The sequence below is a fragment of the Cannabis sativa genome, chromosome X, assembly GCF_029168945.1.
Source record: "Cannabis sativa cultivar Pink pepper isolate KNU-18-1 chromosome X, ASM2916894v1, whole genome shotgun sequence".
Lineage (NCBI taxonomy): Eukaryota > Viridiplantae > Streptophyta > Magnoliopsida > Rosales > Cannabaceae > Cannabis > Cannabis sativa.
Genome location: NC_083610.1, coordinates 32,773,645 through 32,798,969, shown reverse-complemented (window position 1 = coordinate 32,798,969; position 25,325 = coordinate 32,773,645). Strand labels below are relative to the sequence as shown.

The 25,325-nt window shown below is 35.6% G+C and overlaps 1 long non-coding RNA gene across 1 annotated transcript; it reads left to right on the top strand.

Moving 5' to 3' along the window:
- The first annotated feature begins 1,354 nt into the window (after positions 1-1,354).
- On the top strand, positions 1,355-2,891 carry LOC133032434 (uncharacterized). The gene is made up of 3 exons (XR_009685071.1): positions 1,355-1,630; positions 2,280-2,343; positions 2,741-2,891. It is a non-coding gene; the product is annotated as an uncharacterized LOC133032434 (long non-coding RNA).
- Positions 2,892-25,325: the final 22,434 nt, after the last annotated feature.

The window sequence follows — 25,325 nt, the reverse complement described above, 5'->3', positions numbered from 1 at the left end:
AACTTTAAGAGTTTTAGTGAATTATTATCCAATTGGATTTATGATTCTGGACTAAACTTTGTTTATTTGTTTTCTTCTTCTTATAGGCCAAGCTACTTGAACTCAATTGAGTTAGATCAGAAAGCTGGACCAAAGGGTGAAATCGTCCAGATGAAGATGAAGCTCTTCAATTTATTTTTGAATTAATTGTTTTAGTTTAAAGACAATTTGGATTTCAAATTTTAGTTAGGGATATTTATCCCTGTTTTTCTCATATTGTTGCAATATTTTTTTTATTATTAATAAAGTTTTTTTATTTTCGAAAACACCATTGCAATTTATGAGATTGAGCTTCATTTATTTTATCTTCATCAACTATTACCACATTATATTTATATGTTTGTATGTGTAAGTGTTTTTATTATTGATGCAAATTCTACAATATTTACAACTCTTCATCGAGTTATATTAAATAAACACTAGAAATTATTTCTATGTTTATCAATAATTGTTCATTCTAATACAATTATTAAGAATTTGTTTAATAAAAGGATCTTTTGATGTGATAGGGGTGGAAAAAAGTTAAGAAAACTATGCAGTTCAACGATCTTTTATATCTAATGAACTTTGGATAGTATTCAACTCCACATAAACTCTATCACACTAAGAGAATCATGATCTTTACAACCTTTAGGGGTGGATCATAATCTCTATATACTTAGGGGTGGAGGTTATCCATAGTACCCTATATGTATATTCTTAGGGGTGGAGTCCATTCCACAATTCCCTATGAAACACATATCTTGTTTAAACATGGAAGTAATATAATGAGTCAGCTATTATCAATATAAATTCTTGATCTTGATTGTATGTTCCATTTCGATTTTACTGTTGCAAGTAAAAGTTTGATACCTTTGAAAGTTCTTTGTTAAAGTTTCACACTACCGTAATTGAGTGGGAGAATTTTAAATTTCTATACCCATCTTCATTAGGTTGATAATTGTGATATGTACTTAAGAACACTACTGAAAAGCAAATCTAACCATTCACATGGATAGGTATAGCTTATCAGAATTATGAGAATAAGATAAAGAACTCTAGTTCAGTCCATTCGAATGACTTGAACATAGAATTCTTAATCCTCATAAAACACTACTACAAACCAAGCTTTTAGAGGCACTTTTTTTCAGCAAATATTAAAGAACCGACGTCATAGGGTTGAAATTTTTTGGAAGGGATTTTGACACCACCTATGGCGTCAGTTTTTTGGAAATAACCGACGCCATAGGGTGTCCCCCCTATGGCGTCGGTTATTTCTAAAAAAACTGACGCCTAAAGGGTTTATAACCCTAGCCCAGCCCATCGTCTTCCTCATTCGACCAGCCAACCCAGAAACCCCCAAACCAGAGAACCCCAAACCCTCTCCGCCAACCACCACGAAAAACCACCCCCATTTCACCATTTTTTCACCATTTTAGCTCATTTTTGTTTCTAAATCTTCTATTTTTCATACCTAAAACTATATACCTGAAAAGATCACATTTTTCCTCATTTTTTAGGGAAAACCGAAGGTAGAGGTAGTGGTGGTGGTGGTTATACCTCCGGCCACCGTTTTTAGTGGAGAAAACATTGTATTTCAACGTCTATTAAGGTATAAATCTAATTTCTACTAATTTTAGTACTGTACATTGCTTTATTTTTTATTTTATAAATTTTTTTAGGGTTTTTCTATATTATTAAATATGTATTGTGTGTATATATATTGTGAATGAGAAATGTATTGTGTGTATATATATTGTGAATGAAAAATGTGATATAGGAGAGTATATATGTATGTATTTTGTGTTGTATTGAATATGTATTGTGTGTGTGTATATATTGTGAATGAGAAATGAGATAAATAGGAGAGTATTTTATATATTGTATATGTATATATTGAGTATTTTAAACAAATAGTTTTGTTAAATATTGTGAATGAGAATGAGATAAGAGAGTATTAAAATAAAAGTTTAGAAATTGTTTTCTAAAAAATTAGTTTAGAAACAAAAGTTTAAAAATTAACTCTATTTTGTATCAATTTTTTTCTATTTTCAATTTTATTCATGTGTTTTTATTTTTTTTAGTAGCTAGTAGATAGTTAATTACAACTACTTAGCAAGTTACTAATTTTCATTCTATTCATGTATTTTTAACTAGTTAGTAATAAATTAACTAGTTAGTAACTAAATACTCATAAATTATATAACTAGTAAGTAGCTAAATAAAAATTTGTAATTTTGTAGTATTTCTTTATGTTGTAGGTTGTGAGGTCAATTTGCAAGGATCTGACTTATTTGGTATTGATCGGTTTCTAGTTAGCTCGAGGTATACACTTACTAAATTTTATTATAAATTAATTATGAATGCTTAGTAGAGTTTGAATATCTTAAATATTCATCCGTAGTGAAGTAGGTTCTGTAATATATTGTAATGCGCCGGATCGATGGGTGAAATAATATGCATGTTAGATGAGTTTGAATATCTTCAATATTCATCCTTAGTGAAGTAGGTTCTGTGAATACATGTACTTGATCGAATGGGTGGTAAATTTTTATATTGCTAAATGTTGTTGTGATTATTTCATATTGTTTTGAATTGTGTTTTGTTGTTATTAATAGGTTTGAATTTTTCGGAAACGTTCAATTATAGTCGTTATGCTGCCGAAATTTCAGTAAAATTAGGATAATATTTGATTTTAATTTCTCTTAAACTTGGTTGTTAGGATTTTATCGGAAGTGACTTTATCGGAAGACAAGTACATAATTTTTGGTATAAGGTATGCTTTCTTTAACCTACTTTTATAAGAATATTTTTCATATATATTTAGATAATCTTTAAATGCTTAGAGTAATTTTAGAATAATATTGATGTAATACATATGATATTTATTGTTGAGTGCTAAGGATAGATATAGTAAGCTATAAAAAAAATACAAAAAAGGTCTATATTGAGATTTGAACTTGTGACCAAAAGGATAGATTGATAAGTTTTTACCAATATACCAAAACACACTAGAATTAACAAATACATTATAAACATTGATTCTAATACTTAAAATAAGAATTCTATTATTTTATGTTAAGTAAAATAGCAAAATAAAACACAAAAATACCCAAGTTCAAAAAAAAGATCAAAAGTTATTAATAATGTTCAAAGTTTTTAAAAAATTTCATGCAAATTTTAACCCTTTATCTACAAAAATACAATACACTACAAAAATGATACTAATATATTAAAAAAAATTATAAAAATATACTAATATACTACAAAAATACAAACACATAATATAAAGATCAAGACATCAGATTGACCTATTTGCACAGTTTGTTTTATATTAGTGCAAGTGGGAGTTTGTTGGGTTTTATGCCCTAAATAAAACTCTTTACAATCTCATTAGTTATCAATATAAGAAATTTGAAGTGATTGATGTTTGCATAAATTTTACATGCTACTGGTTTAATATGTTTGATATGGTTATTACATTCATACACACAAAATCAGTTAAATCCAGATCATATGTTTATTCACAATTACAGTATCGTCAACACAGTGGAATGTGATTGTGATCATATGAATCAAAAGTTTTGGTCCCTGTTTCATCAGTGTTATTGGATTTACACTAATGTGATAATCAGCGATGATGTATACTTACACTTGGAGTAAGTGTTATGTTCTTTCCAGGACATTAGTAAAGTATACTAGTTTGAAATGTATGGAGTATACATTGGACTGGACCGATATTGCAACTAAGTTAAGATATTACAAACTTACCATTATACATATCTTTCCAAATCAATATCAGTAGTTGATCTTAAGATTAAAAGAATCTAAATCCTGATATGCTTAGGCTCAACTCAGGAGTGCTATTCATGTTCTTTGATTTATTAGTTAAGCCTACTTTTGGGTCAGGGTGATACGTATATTTTGGGAACATGATAGTATGATTGAGTGGGAGTGCTGAACATAAATATGGAATCTATAGCTTCTACTGGTGTATAGAAGTCAAGTGATGATTCCCTTCGAGCTTAGCAAATAGAAGTAAATGGATGAGCTCTTGTTTAACTGACTAATAATTAGATCACTAAACACCATTTATAGGTAGCTAAGTGTTTTAAGGGGCAAAATACATTGAGGGGTGAGAACGGTAAAGAAATCCCATCTCGATGTAGATCATCTATATAGAGGATCTTTAAATCACAATAAGATTATAACAATGGTTAAATGAGATAGTATATTGATATCGTGGAACATAAAATATGCTCTATATAAGTCTGAGAGTGTAATTCTAAGTTCTACGAGTGGATTCAACGAAGAATTAATAAGTAGGAATTTACTTGGTAAATTTGGTTCACTTATTGGAAGCTCAGCATATAGATCCATGGTCCCCATTCTAGTTGAGAACATTCTGCTTGTAAGACTCATTAATTGATTCGTGATTGATCAATTATAATTCTAAAGTTAGACTATGTCTAATTTTATGAATTTTCACTAAGTAGGGGTGAAATTGTAAAGAAAAGAGTTTCTAGGTTTATTTATTTATTAATGGACTTTATATGTCTAATTAATAATTAAATTAAATGACAATATTATTTAATAATCTATTTTAGTTATTAAATAATTAGTTTTGGCATTTGAAAGGTTAGAATTGGAAAATTGGCGTTTTTGAGAAAATAGAGATAAAATTTGATAAAACTGCAAAATCAAGTGAGGCCCATAACTAACACCTAGGCCGGCCACTTAATGTTGTTTTTTCAAATTAATATTTTCATTATTTTAATGCCAAATAATTCTAAACCTAAACCTAATAGTTGCCTATAAATAGAAAGTGATGACTCAGTCTCACATAATGCTTTCATTAGTAATCTGACAGAAATTTCTCTCTTCAGAAAAACTGAGCCTTCCCCACTTTCTATACCTGGCCGAAATCCCTCTCTCTTTTCCCTTCATCTTTTTCGTGACCCTAGTGAAAGAGTAAGTGCCCACACACAGCAAGCAGTAACTCAATCATAGATTGGAAGACTGTGAAGGATCAAAACTTGAAGAAGAAGGACATTCGGGCTCAGATCTTGATTATACTCTGCTACAGAAAGGAATCAAGGGTTAGAGATCTGAGTGGAAGGAGACATTAATTCCGCTGCATCAATGTAAGGTTTTCTTAACTTTATATGTGTTTAATTTATCGTTTTAGAAAGTTCATATTTAGGGTGTTTAAACAACATACTTGTGAGTAGATCTAAGATCCTGGTAAAATAATTTCCAACAACAAATGCCAGAGATTTTCAAAGATACCAAGATCTCCGCCCAACGAGCTGACACAAATGCAAAGTCCGTGGCCCTTTGCCATCTGGGGAATTGACCTAATCGGACAATTACCTAAAGGTAAAGGCGGAGTGCAGTACGCGGTGGTAGCAGTCGACTACTTTACTAAGTGGACTGAAGCCGAACCACTCGCAACTATCACATCAAAGAAGGTTCAAGACTTTATAGTGAAGAACATCATATGCCGGTTCGGACTACCGTACAAAATAGTTTCGGACAACGGCAAGCAGTTCGACAGCCAATCTTTCACTGATTTCTGCAGGAACCATGGCATCATCAAAAGCTTCTCCGCAGTGGCACATCCCCAAGCAAATGGTCAAGTTGAAGCAGTCAACAAGACCTTGAAGGACACACTAAAGAAGAAACTTTAAGATGCCAAAGGAAATTGGCCGGAAGAACTCCCCGAAGTTCTATGGTCATACCGTACAACGGAAAAAACAGCAACCGGTCAGACACCATTCTCAATGGCGTACGGTTATGAAGCTATGCTGCCTGTCGAACTCGAACCACCATCCCACAGAAGGTTGACGTACGATCAAGGTACCAATCACATACTCCTTTCAGAATCACTTGATGAAATCGAAGAAAAATGAGCAAATGCAAACTTAAAGTTGGTAGCTCATCAACAAAAAGTAGCTCGGTATTTCAACAAACAAGTGAAAGCTCAGAAATTCTTTGTGGGAGATATGGTCCTAAGAAGGGTATTCCTAAACACCAAAGACAGCACGTCAGGCGTACTAGGACCTAACTGGGAAGGACCATATCAGGTGGTCAAAGTTCTCGACTCCGGAGCATACAAACTGGGTAAGTATGACGAAAAAATGCAACTCATTTTAGTACCACGATACTGGAATGGTGAACATTTAAGGAAATACTACTAATGAGTACTCAGGTCGGGTAGACCACTTCAAAGTACTCAGGTCAAATAGACCATTTCAAAGTACTCAGTTCGGGTAGACCACATTAAAGTACTATTGAACATTCGCTTATAAGTGAATGGCCTCTTGGGCGGACTACGCGCAAAGGCTTCAGAAACAAAAGTACTCAGGTCGGGTAGACCACTTTAAAGTACAATTTCTTATTTGTTTTATGTCATGTTAAGCTAAAAAGATCTATTGGATCACTAGCTTTGATGTAAGTTACTACGGTAACAAATACATTTTCGATCAATAAAAGAATAAAGATAGTATTTCCAATTCTATTGAGTCGAAAAAATCAGCATGATTATAATTTACCTAAAGTGCGTACAAAAGGTTCAGTCGAACCCAAAACACCGAACAGAAAAGCAATATATTTGCGAAAGACAAGTGACCAAGAGTCATACGTCTGCTCGGTCACTTGGGGGGCACCTATACCTGTACAAAGCATTTGGTAAACATAAAACAATTACAATTGCATTGCAATTGTAAACAGTAGAATGAAATTCATTAAGGATAACAAGAGCATAAAGTACCAGGATTAAAAGCTGCTCGGTCAGCCCGTTGTCTAAAAAATGAAAAATAATTCCAAGTTTAAAGACCGCTTGCCCGGTCATGATGTCTTAAAGGCCTTAAGGCCATATATAATATATATATATAAACATGAGAGATAAAAAGATCAATGTTCAAACGGCTGGAGTCCCAGGCTCTGGATTTGGTTCTTTTGAGCCGACTGGAGCAGGAGGATCTGTTGTTCGAGCAGGAGAAGCATCAGCAGCCTTGTCAGAAGCTTGGCCGGAGGTTGAAGCAGCCACCTCTTTCCCACCATAGGCAAGTTGGGCCGCGCAGTACTCGAGGTACATGTCCTTGGCGTCGCCCAAGTAGTCGAAGTTGGCCTGGGGATTAGCCTTCCAAAAATCAAAGAAGAGCTCGAGGCCGGCAGTCTCCAAAGCATTGACCTTCTCCTTCAAGCGGTCCGCCTCGGCCGCCTGAGCGTCCTTATCTTCCTTCAGCCGAAGAAGGACCTGCCGCAGAGAAGTCCTCTCATCCTGAAGACGATAAACTTCAGCAGATAAGGTCTCGATGGTTTCCTTAAAGCGATCAGCAGCCTCGAGGTCCTTGGTCAACATGGTGATCTTCTTCTCAGCGGCAAACAGCTTCTTGTTGGCCTCAGCCAACTCATGACGAACAGCTGCAGTCTCCGCCCTGGCCTCCTCAGCTTCCTTCTTGGCCAAGTCCGCCTCCGCCCTCAAGGTGTCGGCCAGAGCCGCGCTTTTGGAAGTAGCAGATTTAGCCCGGGAGTAGGTATAAGCCAACTTCAAACCGGCCTGCATAAAGGAAAAAGTCAGCATATGAAGCTAAGTATGAAAAGCTAAAAGGGAAGTGTCGAAAAGAAAAGACTAACCCTGGTAAGCTCCTTCAAAACTTCGCCCACCAACACATCCAGAGATGAGTCGTCAGCACCAGCCAGTTGCTCACCGACCTCAGGAACCAGCCGGTTCATGTAGTGAGCCATCACCTCCTTGCCCTTCTTGGCCTCACGCAGCACGGGCATGGGTGGAGTTGATGCCTGCACCCGCTCAAGAATCCTCCTGACCAGTTCGGAACCAGATGTTGGTGGCCCAGACTCCTTAGACTTGGTAGATTTGGGAGTGGAAGGATTTGCAGTAGTCAGCTCCTCAGAAAGGTCAATGACCTCTCCAGAAGGCCTCTTCTCTGAAGACCCCTCTCTGCCCTTAGACTTCTTGGCTGGAGGGGAGGCGCTAGAGTTTCCGCTCATCCTCTTCCTTAAAGCGTCGATCATCTGCCGAGACATGTCTGCACAGAACAAAAATAACATGGTTAGCAAAAACTAGCAAAAAATACAAAGTATTAAAGTCAAGAAGCTGAAAAAGAAGTAAAGCGCAGAGTGACTGCCCGCCCAGAATGTCAGAAGTCCATCATCACCTGATATCTCAGCCATAACAGCCTTCCCTTTTCCAGCATAAGGATGAGATGGCCGAACAGGTGAAATGGGCTCCCTTATGCGAATGGCATGTTCAACGGGCCTGGGCGTGGCTAGGAGTTTCTTCTTCCTCTTCAAAGGAGTCACCTGCTCAACCTCAGCCTCAGCCTCAGCCTAAGCTTCATCTTCAGGATTCATAGACTCCTGAGCATACTGCTTTGCTCGAGCACCTCCCTTCAACTTAGCCTCTCGCTTAAGTTGAATGAGCTCATCCTCCTTATGAGCTCGTTAAGGCCGGACAGCAGCATATTTCCCCTTCTTCCTCGTCATGGACTTAGAAGAAAAGTCCTCTGGGTAAAGCCCGTACTGCACCAGATTTTCATCGGAGGTCAACTGGATGATATCCCTGTCTTCCGCCGGCAACCGAGCAAGTTTTTGAGCCCTATCCCTAAGAGTAAGGGTGAGGGGAGGACGGTGATATGTCGGAATCTGCTGAAACCGAGTACGGGTGATGTTCGGATCCTTCACCATGAAGTACTCATCAACAAAACGCCCTATTTTGCTGATGGCCTTGTGGTCCGTCCCGCTCAACCACTTGAAGCCAGGCTAAGAGAAGTAAAAATACCCCGACCTGCCTTGCTTGGGGGTAGACTTCAGGTTGAAGAACCAAGCGACCTTGTGGGGAGAAGGAGCATCCCATCCCTTGGGAGCATAGAGGACGAAGAGAGCGGACGAAGAGCGCGATTGTCGTGGGCGGGAATGTAGCAGTCCAGCTCACCCAGGTATCCGTCCTGGTCGAGAGTGCAGAGGCGTGCCTCCGAAATCTTGGACGGAGGACTCACCCACCTGGCGCCCAAGGCACCCTGCCTCCTGTGAGGAACCGCCTCAGCAAGCTCCTCAGTGACGTAATCAACGCCCTCAACCAGGACGTCCCCGTCAGCATCAACTGGTTTCCCAGCCTCATTGTACTCCCCATAGTTAGGGGGTTCAATCTCTTCCTCTCCCTCAGCAGCGGGAGGGCTGCCCGGACGCGCCTCGTCCAGCTCCTCAACCTCTTGGACTTCAGCGTCCCCCTCACGGTCCTCCTCCATTGGGACCGCCAAATCCTATTCGGCGTTGGGCAGAGTGGCAAGCCGAGCCACCTGGGGTCAGAAGCGTCAGCCAAACGCGTAGTTTTCTTAGTACGAGCCATCATCCTATGGCTGGGTACGAAATCAGAAGAATATCCTTCTCTTGAAGGAGGATTAGCACGAAGACAAGGATGGACTTCGTGCAGAAGTTGAAGCAGCTCCTGGTCGATTTGATGCTTGGGCTCCCAAGACTCACCTGGGTTCATCTACAAAAGACAACACACAAGATGAGTGTTGGATGGAGTATCAAGCGAAAAAACAAGCAAATATGCCGACCAGAAGTACCCAACAGATTAAAGAACGATCATGTTCAGAGAAAAGTCTAAACTCAAGAAGTCAGAAAGTTTTTCTTGAGTTAGGGCAAAAAAGTTCATGAAGCTTGAAAAAAGCAGAATGGAAAACAGACGCAATGCAGTTCTAAAACAAGCCTTACGGCTGAAAGCTAACACAAGGACATGGAAAAGAAGAGTCACAAAAGTTTCAAACCCTAGGGTTACCTACAGTGTTCTTTCTACAACAAAGTTACATTCAAAGCACAAGCATGCAAAGGAAAAACATAAAGGGAATCAGAAACTTACTCAAAGATTCAAGTGTCCGGGTTCAAGCAAGCCAGAAATCGTCTGTAAACTCTTCAGCAACTTTGAAGCCAGAAAGCTCTCTCCTTTTACTCTGAAGTTTGCTCAACAATGAAGGGTGATGAAATGAGGTAAGGTGCCAGTACTCCAAGTATTTATAGGCAAAAGGGTAACTGTACGTAAAGGAACCTTAGACGCCTCGACTTCCCGCCTTGAAAGCAAATATGGGAAATCAAAATAATCGAGTGCAACCGTCAGCCGTGGAGAGAGAAATTCGGATTTTCAAAATATTAATTGTCAGAGCATTAATTAGCCGAAAACCGAAGGGACGCCCAGTTAGCTTCACATCGAGTCTCGAACGGTCATGCTCGACACGTGTCCCCTTTCAAAGGCAGAACCAGCTCGGAATAAGTCTACACGCAACCTCGGAGGTCCCGTACAGACTTGGGGGGCAAATGTTATCCCAAAATTGGCACTCTGACGTGGCATCACGAGAATGGTGACACGTTGCTGTTGGAATTTATTTTATCAGGATCTTAGATCTACTCACAAGTATGTTGTTTAAACACCCTAAATATGAACTTTCTAAAACGATAAATTAAACACATATAAAGTTAAGAAAACCTTACATTGATGCAGTGGAATTAATGTCTCCTTCCGCTCAGATCTCTAACCCTTGTATCCTTTCTGTAGCAGAGTATAATCAAGATCTGAGTCCGAATGTCCTTCTTCTTCAAGTTTGATCCTTCACAGTCTTCCAATCTATGATTGAGTTACTGCTTGCTGTGTGTGGGCACTTACTCTTTCACTAGGGTCGAAATTGATGAAGGGAAAAGAGAGGAGAGGGTTTCGGCCAGGTATAGAAAGTGGGGAAGGCTCAGTTTTTCAGAAGAGAGAAATTTCTGTCAGAAAACTAATGAAAGCATGTGATTTGACTGAGCCATCACTTTTTATTTATAGGCAACTACTAGGTTTAGGTTAGGAATTATTTGGCATTAAAATAATGAAAATATTAATTTGAAAATCCACAATAAGTGGCCGGCTATGGTGTGTTAGTGGGCCCCACTTGATTTTATAGTTTTATCAAATTTTATCTCTATTTTCTCAAAAACGCCAATTTTCCAATTCTAACCTTTTAAATGCCAAAACTAATTATTTAATAACTAAAATAGATTATTAAATAATATTGTCATTTAACTTAATTATTAACTAGACATATAAAGTCCATTAATAAATAAATAAACCTAGAATCTCTTTTCTTTACAATTTCACCCCTGCTTAGTGAAAATTCATAAAATTAGACATAGTCTAACTTTAGAATTATAATTGATCAATCACGAATCAATTAATGAGTCTTACAAGTAGAATGTTCTCAACTAGAATGGGGACCATGGATCTATATGCTGAGCTTCCAATAAGTGAACCAAATTTACCAAGTAAATTCCTACTTATTAATTCTTCGTTGAATCCACTCTTAGAACTTAATATTGCACTCTCAGACTTATATAGAGCATATTATATGTTTCACGATATCAATATGCTATCTCATTTAACCATTGTTATAATCTTATTGTGATTTAAAGATCCTATACATAGATGATCTACATCGAGATGGGATTTCTTTACCGTTCTCACCCCTCAATGTATTTTGCCCCTTAAAACACTTAGCTACCTGTAAATGGTGTTTAGTGATCTAATAGTTATTCAGTTAAACAAGAGCTCATCCATTTACTTCTATTTACTAAGCTCGAAGGGAATCATCACTTGACTTCTATACACCAGAAGAAGCTATAGATTCTATATTTATGTTCAGCACTCCCACTCAATCATACTATCATGTTCCCAAAATATACGTATCACCCTGACCTAAAAGTAGGCTTAACTAACAAATCAAAGAACATGAATAGCACTCCTGAGTTGAGCCTAAGCATATTAGGATTTAGATTCTTTTAATCTTAAGATCAACTACTGATATTGACTTGGAAAGATATATATAACGGTAAGTTTGTGATATCTTAACTTAGTTTACTAATGTCCTGGAAAGAACATAACACTTACTCCAAGTGTAAGTACACATCATCGCTGATTATCACATTAGTGTAAATCCAATAACACTGATGAAACAGGGACCAAGTCTTTTGATTCATATGATCACAATCACATTCCACTGTGTTGACGATACTGCAATTGTGAATAAACATATGATCTGGATTTAACTGATTCTGTGTATAATAGTAATAAACATATTAAACCATCAGCATGTAAAATTCATGCAAACATCAATCACTTCAAATTTCTTATATTGATAACTAATTAGATTGTAAAGAGTTTTATTTAGGGCATAAAACCCAACAGTTGCATCTACTTAGAGCGCCTGGTCGGATCAACACGCCGAGCAGGATGCCTCGTTGGCATGTCCATAATGGAATACTCAACGAGCCGTGCAGAATGAGCAACACTTAGCGAATTCAACCAAGCGCATCGTGAGTCACCAGCTTAATCCATATAACTCAGGGATCAACTTGCGTGGATGTGGCATACGCACGATCCCACTATCAGTGTATTCAGCCTCAATCCCACGATCCTAGCATTCAACATTGATCACACGATATTTTTGTTTATGCGCATTGTAACGAGAGAGGAAACTCTTCCTCCTCAAGTTTCCTGCCCTATAAATAATGAGAAATGTTCACTGGGCAAAGGACGGAGAAATTGTACGCCGAAACGCTATAAGCTAAGGCTATCTAAGAATTATATATTCAGAGATATTATTGTAAGAGCTATAGGAAAAGGAATCTTCTTCCTTATTCTTAAGTCAATACAACTAACAAGGATTAGGCTATTACCGAACTGCTCGGGCTGAACCTCTATAAAATTTCTGTGTCTTATTATTATTGCTTTACTACGTATTCTTATTACGACATATCGTTTATCGCTTATCAAAAAGACTCATTGTCATTGGATAAAAGCGAAGTCAACAAAGTGGTTGAAATAAAGTGGCAAAATTGTTACTAGAGAGTGGTCCACTAAGTAGCCGGCCTTAGTGTGTAATTTTGCCCATTATTTTATTCTTTTTTTATTCCATATAATTCAAACCTAAGACCTAGTTGAAACACTATAAAAGGAACATGATGCCATCCAACACTTTTCAACCTGCCAAATCTAGTTTCTAACTATGTCAGACAACTAGTAGATGATAGACACCTTCTATAGTGATTCAAACCCTCCTTCATTGTTCTTCATAATCGGCCCATAGTGATAGAGTGCCATGCCCACACATAGTAAGTCAAGTACTCAATCATAGTGTGAAAGACGGTGGTAACCAAACCCAAAGGAGAGAAAGAGATACAGGCTCAGATCTTGATAATGCTCCGCGACACAAAGGAACAAGGGTTAGAGATCTGAGTGGAATGAGTCATATTATTCCGCTGCAACCAATGTAACATTTTCTAAACTCTTATGTGTTTAATTTCGTTGTTTTAGAGATATTCATATTTAGGATGTTAATTCAACATGCTTGTTTGTAAATCTAGATCCTGGTAGGATATTCCCAACACAGCTCAATACTTACATCTTAGGAACACGGTAGTGCAATTGAGAGGGTGCGCTAATTATAGAAATGGAATCTTTAGCTTCTATAAAATACTTAGAAGTGAAATGATGATTTCCTTAGAACTTGGCTAGTTGACATAAATAGAAGAGCTCTTATTTCAGTAATTATATTAGTTTAAGAAATATCATTTATAAGAAACTAAGTGTTTTAAGGGTAAAATACATTGAAGAGTAAAACAGTAATTTTAGTCCATACTTAATGTAAATCATCTATAAAGGATCATTGATTATTTAGATTGCAATAATAGATAACTTATAGTGTATCTATTTTTGGTTAATAGAGTGTTCAAATCAAGAGTAAAATTCTGAATCTATAGTGGAGTCGAGAGGAATTAATAAGATAGGGAATTTACTCGATAAATTCTAGAACTACTTATTGGGAGGTTAATTATATGGGCCATGGTCCCCACACTATCTGAGATAATATTTTCTTGTAGACTCAATTAATTAGTTTTAATTAATCAATTAGAATTCTAAGTAAGACTATGTCTCAATTATGAGTTCCAGTAAGCAAGGGCAAATTTGAAAAAAAAAAAAAATAAATTCAGGGTTTATTTGTTAATTAAAAGATTTTAGAAAGTGTAATTAATAAATAAGTTAAATAATAATTTTATTTGATAATTTATTATAATTATTAAATAGATAAAATTAACATTTAAAAGCTTAGAATTAGAAAATAGTATTATTTTGAAAAGATAAATCTTGACATAAATTGGTAATTTTGAAACCCATGGACATCTAATGAATTCTAGTATGGTGCTTATAAAAAGCTATTTTTTTTTTAACTTTCTTGATCCATTTTAAGAGTCTAAACCTAATTGTTAACGCAGATTTTCGTTAACTATATTTGAGCCTAAATTGTGATAGACTTGCACATAAATTAAAAGCAGTAAATAAAAAATAAGAACACCAAGGTTTTTACGTAGTTTTGCAGTTAAAATTCTACATAGTCCACGAGTCAATCTTATTAGATTTCTGATATAGCTCTCAGGCCTTTTTTCTTATGAATTTTTTGTCCCTTTTTTAGTATAACCTGCTCCTATTTATAATTACATAGGAGTGCAGTTAATTACATAGTTGACTGATATTTTCCAACAATTATCCCCTGAAATTGTGGGATTGGATTACATACCACGTAAAATACATGTGGTTAATATTTGAAAATCACACAGATGTGATAGGTCTACTTTTACCGGGTCAATGTAAACGTGTATTAAATACGTTGTAAATCGCGTCGTTCTGGGACGTCTCACTGGGAATCATAGCAACAATAACCTTGGTAGCGAGCTGGAGCTTTTCCCATGTCGTTCCAAGGTTGATAATGTAACCTCGTCATTCCTGCGCTTGAAGACATAATGCTCCATCTAAAAATCGCAGTTCTTGGTGACAAGGTGAACCTCAGCAGTCAACAGCATTTGTGTGTCAGCTTCTATCTGAGAGAGCTAACTCGACGGAGCTGTGAATCCCATTGAAAGGTGTCTGGAGTTGATTAGTGAAGGTTCTATGAGCGCGCCTTCCTATAGCAAGATGGGTGCCTTGCTATTAACTGTTTTGATTTACTCGACTGTTATACTTAGTTTGCATAATGTTTATTATACACTAAGTGTCTTAGTAGTCATCATGCCTCGTCTTTGTCTTGTAATGCGTGGCGAGGTTGATGCCTCACTTTATACATCTTGAAGTCGTATAGTTTCTCGTTTATGCTCAAATCAACATTTTTTATATCTTTATCTCGCGTAAGACCTTACAGTCAGCAAGTTATAAATATACTCTGTCAATTCTGCATTTAATGAGTTATTCCATCTTCAACTATAATTATCATTACATTCATTGATTCGTATTCTTCCCAGGAGGACACATGTCTACCTCTGATGTGCTAGCCAAATTTTGGGTATAACCCTAAGAATACTACTTGTTATTTGTGTTTTTGGCAAGGGACATGTGGACTAGGACAAATAATTAAAGCCCATCAGTGGGCTGAAAACAACAAGGATTGGGCCAAGCCCAATATCAGTTAACCTTCCGGGAAGGAAATCATGTTACTCATCCAGGTGAGTCTCTGTCAAGTATAACTTGCATCCGGAGGACTTCTAGCTCTACATAGCCAGAGGAATTTGCCAGTGTGTTCTTGGAAGTAAATTATAGTTTCTCTTTTCCAATCCAAGTAGAATCAGGAAATTACTTTCCATAGATCTAGGATAGAGAACAATATTAAGCTTAAAAGGGAAATAACATAATTTAAGATCAAATAATTAATTACCCACAATCAAAGAACACGGTATGAACAACTATCGTCGTGATCAACTTGCCAAGTCAGCATACAGTCATTGCCGCATGGGCTGGGGTTTTCACGATAAATCCAATGTATTGTATTATGAAAGGGTAACTAAGTATAATTTTTATTACTCTATACCTACACAACAAATCCTTCAAGCAAAGGGTTAGAAATTCTTAACTCACAAGCTTGAGAAGAGAATAGAGCAAATATATTCATTGTAATCCCTTTGGCTTTTCTAGCCTAGCAGATAATAAAACTGACTCGTGAACTAAGGCTCTTTAACGCCCCAACCACATAAAAACAGTGTTCTCTTTTGATTATTGTTCCTTAGTTCTTACATTAAATAATTTGTTTTGTAAAAATTTCGATAAATATTTTGGTGCTATCATTCAGAGCTAAAGAAAGAAGTGATACCACCTCAAATTACGTTCAGCAATTATGGTACTCACCCGAAAAAATTTTGGTCATCACTATACTAATCCTAATGCTAACGCAGGAGATACAATAGATCCAACTAGGGTAACCAGTCGCCACGAGGATCAACATAGTAAAGACCAAAATCCTAATGATCCTATAGTCGAAGACAATGAATCAGGAGAGAATAGTTCAGATGATCACCAAGATACACCGAAAGATGATTACCAAGACATGCCTACTGATTGTGGCGAAAAGAAGGACGACCCAGACAAGTCAGATCCTGTGGTCATCATGGCGAAGAAGTTACAAATAGTTGAAATAAAATTAACTTGATAGGAAGAATTTTCTTTGCTAATGCTTGAGAAAATGTCGAGAATAGAATTTGTAATGACATCACTGGCTATATGAAACAAAACTAAACAAACAACTCCAACGGACAATGCCACCGGGAAGGTTGATTAGAAAAATCTTGGAACTTATGACCCTTATAAAGATAAAAGGAAAGAAAAAGTAGGCAAAACTTCGAGGAAAGCTCCTTAAACTGACCAACAAATGACATCTAAATCTGCCCCCAACCTCAATAGAAAAAGAAAGGAAACCATGCTTGAGGGTAGGGTAACCGAACTAATTCTAGGGGCAGAGCTGCGTAAAAAGATAAATCTGATGCCAAAGCCAAAAAGCCTACTGCCTGAAAGGATGCAAATCAATACGACGATTGACTCAGTCAAAGTGACAATGTTGAAGAAGTGCATCTATTATCAGATCACAACAGTGGGAGTCTCTCCACAACTGATCTTCAGAGAAAATTAAATGCAAAGAAAGAAAAATCTAGAACAGAGAAAGTCAGACCTCGTGGAGATGACTTAAGGAATCACATTAATGATTAATTTTATAGAAGAGAATCTTTAGATGACAAAACTCAATGCTTGGAATGCAAGTTTGAAGAGTTAATGAAACTCACGGAGAAGATCTCTCGGAAGCATAATGGAACTGTGTCTAATTTGGAAGAAGAAGACACAGAGCCATATGTGAAAAGAATTATAGACGCACTACTATAGGAGCATTTCAAAATGCTTCATATGAAATTGTATGAAGGAAGAATGGACCCCAAGGACCATCTATCCAAATACCACTGTATGATGCAAGTTGCTAAGGCTAGTGATGATGCAAAGTGTCTTTGCTTTTCACTTACTCTGACAAAATCCATTAAAGATTGGTGGAAGAGGTTGTCTCCTCGATCAATTCATAACTGGAGAGATTTGCTAGCCATGTTCAAGAAACAATTTATAGCACCAAAGGATTTCGATCTAGAAGTTAGCTCCTTGACCAACATCAAACAACAACCAAAAGAAAGCCTCAAAAAATACATACAGCATATGATGGATATTTCTACAAAGATGAAGGTTACTGATGATATGAAGATGGTGGCTTTAACATCAAGAATATCCACTGGATCCTTACTATGGGGTGGGCTTCAGAGAAAGAGGGCAATTCAAGGATTCATCAACCTGGAAGAAGCTTATGCTTAGGCATATGGAATACTTCTAACACCATCATCAAACACATCCACAACTCAAATAACTACTCCCGCTATTTTGCCTCCAACATCTACATTCACAACGCCTACTATTTACAGAGCTGGTACTTCCATATAACCAACTGGATAAGCAAGTTTCTCTAGCTTTGGAGTGGCACAAACTGAATATAGTTCTGCTCTTAGACAAATGAACCAACAAAAGGAAGTACCAGAATCGAACGTTAGCAATCCTTGAGGCAAAAGAAGTTCTAAAGCCCCAAGTAGGAGCGAATCTTCGAAGAAGGGGAGAACTTAGGAACCAAGATAATCTGAGTATACAAGCTTGATCGATACTCAAGATAATGTATACAAATCAACTTGCAGCACGATGCACTACATAAGGTATCCGCCAATGTATAAAAGTGGAAAACAAAGAAGGTATCTAAATAAAAGGTGCGAATATCATGGCGATGTTGGTCATACACCGAATGAATGTGACTACTTAACAGAAAAAATTGAAGGATTAGTCTGCCATGGCCACTTATCCAACTGGGTAAGGATTTTAGTTATCTATCCTAGACAAGCAGTAGCACACATACAATTTTTTTATTCCTGGATAGCCTGGAGCCATAAATCCTCCTTAGGGAGTAGGAATCCAGTAAGCTCATAGAATACAAGCTCCAGCTATACAAACCCCTCGGGGGTACAAAATGCCCTAGTGGTAAGAACTACAGTTGCTCTTGGATCTGGAAACCCGTACCCACCTGGAGCTGCTCTGCTAGCATTTTTTTTTTGAATGAAGCTGCTCTGCTAGCATTAGATGGTCATGTAGCCACAATATTTGGAGGACCATATATAGCAAAAAACATGAGAAATGCATAGAAAAGGTATTTGAATGAGTTGAAGCATGGTGAAGCCTATAGTCTGGTATAATCACCTACACAACGTCCTCGAATGATGATTCTTCCTATAATATTCACGGAAGAAGATGCTAAGCATGTACATTTTTCACATAATGATCCATTGGTGATAGAAGCTTAAGTTGCTAACAAGAGAGTGTCATAGATTCTCATATATAACAGAAGCTCGATCAACATTCTCTTCAAAGAAGCTTTTAAAGTCATATGTCTTGTGGAAACAAATCTATCATCTTGCCCAGTTCAACTTCAAGGCTTTAATGGAGATACCCTTGTTGCAATGGGAAAAATACAACTTTCGGTTACATTGAATAGAGCTAGTTTTGGAAGTAACACAATATGTGTTGGGTTTTATGCCCTAAATAAAACTCTTTACAATCTGATTAGTTATCAATATAAGAAATTTGAAGTGATTGATGTTTGCATGAATTCTACATGCTAATGGTTTAATTATGTTTATTACATTTACACACAAAATCAGTTAAATCCAGATCATATGTTTATTCACAATTACAGTATCGTCAACACAGTGGAATGTGATTGTGATCATATGAATCAAAAGACTTGGTCCCTGTTTCATCAGTGTTATTGGATTTACACTAATGTGATAATTAGCGATGATGTGTACTTACACTTGGAGTAAGTGTTATGTTCTTTCGAGGACATTAGTAAAGTATACTAGTTTCGAATGTATGGAGTATACATTGGACTGGACCGATATTGCAACTAAGTTAAGATATTACAAACTTACCGTTATACATATCTTTCCAAGTCAATATCAGTAGTTGATCTTAAGATTAAAAGAATCTAAATCCTGATATGCTTGGGCTCAACTCAGGAGTGCTATTCATGTTCTTTGATTTATTAGTTAAGCCTACTTTTGGGTCAGGGTGATACGTATATTTTGGGAACATGATAGTATGATTGAGTGGGAGTGCTGAACATAAATATGGAATCTATAGCTTCTACTGGTGTATAGAAGTAAAGTGATGATTCCCTTCGAGCTTAGCAAATAGAAGTAAATGGATGAGCTCTTGTTTAACTGACTAATTATTAGATCACTAAACACCATTTACAGGTAGCTAAGTGTTTTAAGGGGCAAAATACATTGAGGGGTGAGAACGGTAAAGAAATCCCATCTCGATGTAGATCATCTATATAGAGGATCTTTAAATCACAATAAGATTATAACAATGGTTAAATGAGATAGCATATTGATATCGTGGAACATACAATATGCTCTATATAAGTCTGAGAGTGCAATTCTAAGTTCTAAGAGTGGATTCAAGGAAGAATTAATAAGTAGGAATTTACTTGGTAAATTTGGTTCACTTATTGGAAGCTCAGCATATAGATCCATGGTCCCCATTCTATTTGAGAACATTCTGCTTGTAAGACTCATTAATTGATTCGTGATTGATCAATTATAATTCTAAAGTTAGACTATGTCTAATTTTATGATTTTTCACTAAGCAGGGGTGAAATTGTAAAGAAAAGAGTTTCTAGGTTTATTTATTTATTAATGGACTTTATATGTCTAATTAATAATTAAATTAAATGACAATATTATTTAATAATCTATTTTAGTTATTAAATAATTAGTTTTGGCATTTAAAAGGTTAGAATTGAAAAATTGGTGTTTTTGAGAAAATAGAAATAAAATTTGATAAGACTACAAAATCAAGTGGGGCCCACTATAACACCATGGCCGGCCACTTATTGAGGGTTTTTCAAATTAATATTTTCATTATTTTAATGCCAAATAATTCCTAACCTAAACCTAGTAGTTTCCTATAAATAGAAAGTGATGGCTCAGTCAAATCATAAGTTTTCATATCATCTTCTGACAGAAATTTCTCTCTTCAGAAAAGCTGAGCCTTCCCCACTTTCTATACCTGGCCGAAATCCCTCTTCTCTTTTCTCTCTTTATCAATTTCGAACCCTAGTGAAAGAGTAAGTGCCCACACACAGCAAGCAGTAACTCAATCATAGATTGGAAGACTGTGAAGGATCAAACTTGAAGAAGAAGGACATTCGGGCTCAGATCTTGATTATACTCTGCTACAGAAAGGATACAAGGGTTAGAGATCTGAGTGGAAGGATACATTAATTCTGCTGCATCAATGTAAGGTTTTCTTAACTTTATATGTGTTTAATTTATTGTTTTAGAAAGTTCATATTTAGGGTGTGTAAACAACATACTTGTGAGTAGATCTAAGATCCTGGTAAAATAATTTCCTACAATATCAACTTTCAAATACTGTACTTTTGTGATAATGGATTGCCTAACAGCCTATAATGTCATCCTAGGATGACTTGGTCTAGTTGACTTTGGGGCTATAACTTTTGGAAACTTATTTTACCAGGATGACGATTTTTATGTATGTTGATTATAATTCTATAATCTAACATCCTAAATATGAAATTCCTAAAAACGATAAATAAGAACATTAGGGATTAATAAATCCTTATAGTGATGACAACAAAATAATATGACTCCTTTAACCCTTGATTGGCAGAGTATGATCAAGATCTGAACCTAGATTCTTCTTTTTGATGACAGTTGAACTACATAATCTTTCTCACTATGCTGAGTATTGATTTGATATCTATGGGCATATTCTCAACACCAAGGAGCACAAAATTTTATGAAAAAATCCAAGAGAAAATAGCCTCTAAATTTTTGAAAATAAAAGAGAAGAAAAAGTGAGCTTTTTTAGGATATTCTAGCTTACAAAATCATCAGACAAAGCTCTCTTCTCTTTCTTATTATAGGCTTCACTTAGATTTAGGTTTAGATGATTAGGGCTTGGAATAAAGACTTGGGTTGAATCTTACTCTTAGGGCCAAATATACATATGGGCATTAGAGTTAGATTCTTGTCACTTTATTTCAACTAATGAACTAATGTGCCTTTTCCTATTTTTAGCACTTTTCTCATCTAATTATTTAAATACTTATAAACAATTATCCAATATGATACAATTTAAATATATTTATTAATTAGACCACAAAGTGTATTAACAAATAAACCCTTGTTTCTCTTTTCTTTTCAATTATATTAATGAAATTCATAAATAAGACATAGTCATTATTTAGAATCCTAATTAATTAAATAAATCAATTAATTGAGACTACAAAATAATATTATCCCAGTTAGTTTGGTGACCATGGGCCTATGTAACCAAGCTCCTAATAAGTAGATCCGAAATTTACCAAGTAAATTTTCTAGCTTATTAATTCTTCCCGACTCCACTATAGATTCAGAATTGCACTCCTGATTACATAGAACACTCTATATACCAAATATAGATACACTATGAATTATCTATTGTTACAATCTAAATAATCCATCATTCTCTATAGATGGTCTACATTGAATATGGACTAAATTACCGTTTTACCCTTCAATATATTTTATCCTTAAAACACTGGGCTACTTGTAAATGATATTTTGGGAAACTAATATAATTATCGAAATGAGGCCTCAATCATTTAAATGCGTTTAGCCAAGCTCTAAAGAAACCATCATTTCACTTCTAAGTACTTGTAGAAGCTATAGATTCCATATCTATGAATAATGCTCCCACTCAATTGAACTACAGAGTTCCCAAGATGTAAGTATTGGACCGATCCAATTGGCCAGCTTGAACGAACAAGTAAAAGAACCCATATAGTACAATTAAGATAGAACTTAACCATCTCAGGATTGAGATCAATTGCCCTAAGATCAACTAAGTGACATTGACTTAGAAATGACATAACCAAAAGTTTATGAAATCTTTTCCTCTGTCAATATTGGTCCAGTCCGATGCATAGCCAATACATCTAATACTAGTTTACTTTGCTAATGTCTTGGAAAAGACATTTTACTTATACAGTGTAAGTAAAACACATCACTGATTGTCACGTTAGTGTAAATCCAGTGCACTGATAAATTGTGAGACTAAACAGTTTGAAGCATATAGTCATAATTATTTTCCACTGTGTAGACAACACTATAATCATGAATAACTATACATTCAAGATTTAATATAATTTATATATTAAACATATAACCATGAAAGTAATCATGTGAACCATGCAACATGAAATGATTTATGATCTTTTATTAATTAGTAAATCCGATTATATTAAAATGGATTTTATTTAGGGCATATAATCCTAACAAACTCCCACTTGCACTAATATAAAACTAAAAGTGTATTTCAATTAATTTTGTAATTTTGATGTCCAGCTCAAGTGCGGTATGTAGTATTATCATTATAATAGTATCTGATAGGTTGTTTGACTTTCAACCTTCTCTACCATTACATCTCCTTAGTCACAAAATCTTTGATATTGTGAAATTCCTATCTATATGTTTAGTCCTCTTATGGTATTGAATTCTTCACTTTTTTGGCAACTATATGTGTGTTATCAGAAAGTAACACTAGTAGTTAATCCATGAGTAGAATAATTCCAAAAACTATATAGAACTTCCCATATGCTAAATAATTATCTGGTAGCCTTCTGGGCCACTTTAACATTCAGTCTCACTGGTAGAGGTAGAGACTCCGAATAGGTTTTAACACTTCTCCAAAAATCACTGCTCCACCCCTAGAGTACTCACCATCCAAAATTTAGACATTCTAGCATTAATGTAAATCTTGAAATCTAAGTGAGTGCAGCCTAAAGGGTTTCAAAAACATCACCCTTATAGACTAACATATAGGTCCTCCTTGATCTTAAGATTTATTTCATTGTCTTTCAATATTCGTTTCCTGGATTAAACTGATACCTACTCATAACTCCCACTAAACATCAGGTGTTAATGCATGCCAGAGCATACATGAGACCTCTCATTGTTGATGCTTAAGGAGTTCTTTCCTTGACTTTTATCTTTTCTGGAATAGATGAAACTGTTTCTTAGATAAATAAACTCTATGTCTAGGAGCCAAAAGACTTCCTTTAGAGTTAGCCATTTGAAAAATGCGTCAATATCTTACTAAAGTAAGTTACTTGCACTAGAGTAAGTAAATTAACAGGTATACCACAAGCTACAGGTTTAGATAATCTCGGAACTATGAGACTAAGATCATGAAGTTTTGTTAAATCCATTAAATAGACTTATTATCAGAACTTCCCTTCTTGTCCTTGTAATAGAAAACTTTTGGTTGCTCCATGTGAATAGTTTTAACCATAGTTCTCTTGGATTTGATTCTTAGTTCCTTATTAGGACTATCCATTACTTGTTTAAACTAACAATGAATTTTTATCACAAGTGTCTTCCAAGTCATAACAGGGCGAGTTCCTTAAAACCCTCCCACTACGACAAGGTACTGTGACTTTTTTTCTAGGAACATTAGTGGCATTGACCTCATTAGTTGTGTCAATACAATAGAGGCAGTGGGACCATCTTATATAGTATAAGATGATGGAACACTTTGAGTTTGACTCAAATGGTATCTCCTCTACTTTGCTACTCTATTTTTAGATTTATTCATGTTCTTAGAAAAATAGTATTTTTTGAAACAAATACTTTCTTATCTTAATGACCATATGATGGTCCACCCCTAATCACTTTAGAATAGATATTAAACATGTATACCTTAGTTAACCGTTCTAGTTTTTCTTAAGTTCATTTTTAGGGCATCCCTAAATCTAGTAATGGTGTATATTGAGTTTACGACCATTCCATCATTCCGAGGTTTTCTTAGGACCAGACTTAGATGGTACCGCGTAGAATGTCATTTGCTATCTCTAAGGCATTTCCCTATAAGGAGTCAGGCAGCTGCTAGTAACTAATCATAGACTTATCATTTTCATCAACATGCATTTTGAATTTCTAGGGAGGTAAGTTTTGATACAATTCGAAGTTCAACTTAATGATCTTTGAACTTCATAACCAAATATTTCTCCACCCCTATTAGTTCACAAGATCTTTAACCATTTACCTTATTGGTTTTTAACATTGCTAGAAATTCATGAAATTTTTTGAACATTTCAAATTTCTTTGCATAAGGTAAATATCTAGAGTGATCGTTTAAGAATTTCACGATAACTCATATCCACCCCTAAATGTACATCTATATGTTCATATACAGATGGATACACTTCCAAGTGGATATTGGCATGTTATCTCTTTACAGAGAAGAATCATGTTAAAATTACTATGAACAAGATGTAAATTCCATAGATATATTATTGCGGTTGTGGACTTTCCATGATTCCTAGGTCTAGTTACAATAAAGAATTCTTAGAATAGTTCAAGTGAATTTTGGTCACAGAATATAAAATTCATAATCCATACATTTAACATACAGTTTGGATCCATTGATAAAAAATAGATATTAACAACTTGTGAAAGTTGTTCTGTAGTGTTCAATGTATTCTGGAAACTGAAATTAAATTTTATTTGGAATCTAAAATTTAAAGTCAAAGACATAAATTTATACCAAATATTTAATGAGTAATTATTCTAGGTTGGACCACCACTAAAGTACTAATTCAACTCTAAGTTTGAGTTATCTTTAGTAAGCATATGAAGAAAATTTTCTAAGATTGAGGATTTATATCATTACAGGATAGAATATCTAGAATATGGTCATCTATGCCACTCATTTTTATAAAAAAAATAGAGTGACAACGTAAGCAGAATACTTGGACAGAAAATCCATCCCAAGTATGATGTCAAACTCA